The sequence below is a fragment of the Aphelocoma coerulescens genome, chromosome 11, assembly GCF_041296385.1.
Source record: "Aphelocoma coerulescens isolate FSJ_1873_10779 chromosome 11, UR_Acoe_1.0, whole genome shotgun sequence".
In the NCBI taxonomy this organism is placed as follows: Eukaryota; Metazoa; Chordata; class Aves; order Passeriformes; family Corvidae; genus Aphelocoma; species Aphelocoma coerulescens.
The window spans coordinates 15100001-15102500 of record NC_091025.1 but is presented as its reverse complement, the minus strand read 5'-3'; the positions used below and the strand labels follow the sequence as shown (position 1 = coordinate 15102500).

Sequence of the window (2500 nt, the reverse complement as noted above, 5' to 3'; positions counted from 1 at the left end):
GTGTTGTTTGTTGGGGTTTTTTCCTGAGAAAAGCCTACCTTGTGTGATAAACTCGTAATTCTCCTAAAAAAAAAATCAGTGTGGCATATGGGACAAAACACTACTCCCAGACTATGCAAAAGGCTGGAGGTATCATGTTCAGATACATTTCAGCAGTACAAAGCAAGATATAGACACACTTTTAAAACCAATTATTTAAAATAGAATAAAATTATAATGTATTTCACATGCATTTCTGAAGAACAGAAATCATGCTCAATCTAAATAAGCCATGTATGACGGCTATGAATTTATAAATGACACCACACATCAATAAACTAAACACTTAAGTAGTAATTTAAAAGACAGAATACATTTCCAAATTTTAGAAATAAATCCAGTAGGTTCTATTATATTACACATTAACAATATAAATATTTTAATATACTGTAAAATGTATGTGTTCAATGACTCATGTTAGGTTTGTGTGCTGTGGACAACTGTCTTAACAACAACATTTATGTGGTCATAACTAAGTTTTTAATTTAACACCCCATTAAGATGAAGTGAGAGGATTCACACCTCTGTCAGCACTATTGTTTCAAGTCCATCTCCATCTGGGTGCAGAGTCAACAAGACACCATCCACTCGATTTACAGCGCTAACACCTTGGAAGAGTGAGCCACTGCTTCTCTTCCCCCATGCACATACCATGAAAACGCAGGTGTGCAAGTCAGTGGATTTGTTAATGGCATGTTAACACTCACTAACATGCTGTTCATACTGAATGAATACAACAATGCTATTTTTGTTAGTTGGAGACATTTCTGAAGAGTCAAATTCAGATTTCTATTACATGTTTAAGTATGGAAAGATATCCTAAGTTAAAGACAAAAGCATTTTCTTGAAACTAAGAGCAGAAAGTCCAAAATTTTACCAGAGGGAAATACATACACATATAAAATTAATTCACCCAGAGGTGAATTAATACCTGTGATTTCTAGTTGTTTCACTCTGCCATTAAACCTTTCCAGTCTGCGGACAGAAGCGAGCATTCAACATAGCACAGAACAGCCTCAGAAACTTCAGGGCAAAGCTAAAGCTCCCACACATCCTCAGGTTCTTCACAACAAAGAGAGCTCTGTGAGACACAGAACATCAGCTCACACAGACATTCACGAGAGTGGATATCCCAACTGAGCCTCCAGGCAGGGCTCTTCCACACTGAAGATAAGCCCTACTCCACTTCTGCCACTGGCCATAATGAGCCACCTTCAGCCACAGCTCTGAGGAGAACAGAGAATAAAAAGTTGCACATCCACCCTGAAAAGTGAAATCCTGCCCAGCACAGGCGTCTGGGCCATTGGTGGGTGCAGAGCCCAGCACTTCCACTCTCACATGTGTTTTCCAGTGTCCATTCTGGGGCCAAGCCCCAAAACTTCCTACACTCAAAATACAATGGCAGCCATGTGGAATGGTGCCAGAGAGCTGTGAGAAGGGGCCTACCCCTCCCTGTTCCTGCAGCTCCATTCAGCTGCTCGACAATGGACCACGAGGATTTTGTCTTCTGCATAACGTGAGGAATTTGTCTCCTATACTGATTTTGCCCCTTTCCAATGCAGAAACTTCAGAGCATTAGCAGTGCACAGGTGATGGCTTTATTCAGAAGAATGGTAGATTTTGCTTCTTTTCCTGGGTCTCAGAAAATCTACATTGTTGAGTAGCTTGTTACTGAATCAGGCACTTATTGTATGTACAGATTACATAAACAAGAAGGTCAATTTTGTTTCAAACCTATATGAATATGGTTCTGGGACTGAATTAACTACTGATTGAAAAGTTATACATTTTCAGCTAGCTAATCATATTTTATTTCACTGCATACAGACAGAAGTGCAATGAAATTAGCTGTTTGTTTGTACATTCTGGAAAATGTTTTAACTTCAAGACTATAGAAAAAAGACAGGAAAAAATTAATGTATGTTCAGGTGAGATTGTTAGGGTAAAAGTAAGCAGGTGATAACTGAGCATAGCTCAACAGACACTGAATTGATTTCTCCTGATTTTTGACCATGCTTTTCCTTTCCTCAAAGTGTGATCACCCTTCCTCCATCATGAATTTACAGTTTTTAAGCATAGCCTAGTGTATCATGGCATAAACACAATCTCAGAGAGCGACTGTTGCATTTGCTTACTCAGTACAGAAATACAAAATGCGTTGTCAAGCTTTTCTCACACCAACTAACTGATAAGAAAACACGCTGTAACTGTACTACTTTTTATGTAGATAAGTTATTTTACATAATTTTGGTCAAAATACATATTACCAGATCGTATTTGTCTATGACATTTGAATCCTTTCTCAAGACAGGTGCTTAGTATGTGTACTGAAAATCCATCCCATTAATCCAGAACTACTGTTTTCTAAAGACAGCCATAGCTGCAGAAGGGTATCCAGGATTATGAAACATTTGTCTGTGGGAGGGGGGAGGATAGTGGTACTTCCACAATCCCTTATTGT

General features: G+C 38.6%; 1 protein-coding gene across 21 annotated transcripts in view; it reads right to left on the bottom strand.

Annotated features, from left to right (window-relative positions):
• Positions 1-2500, bottom strand: part of ZNF536 (zinc finger protein 536) — a 333314-nt gene that overhangs the window by 227818 nt on the left and 102996 nt on the right. The window contains exon 6 of one of the 21 annotated variants that reach the window (XR_011154332.1): positions 606-1265. The exons of the other annotated variants lie outside the window; for them this stretch is intronic. The gene's annotated coding sequence lies outside the window, so the exon portion shown is untranslated. Of the gene's footprint in view, positions 1-605; positions 1266-2500 lie in introns of those variants that run through there. 21 annotated transcript variants of the gene reach the window in all.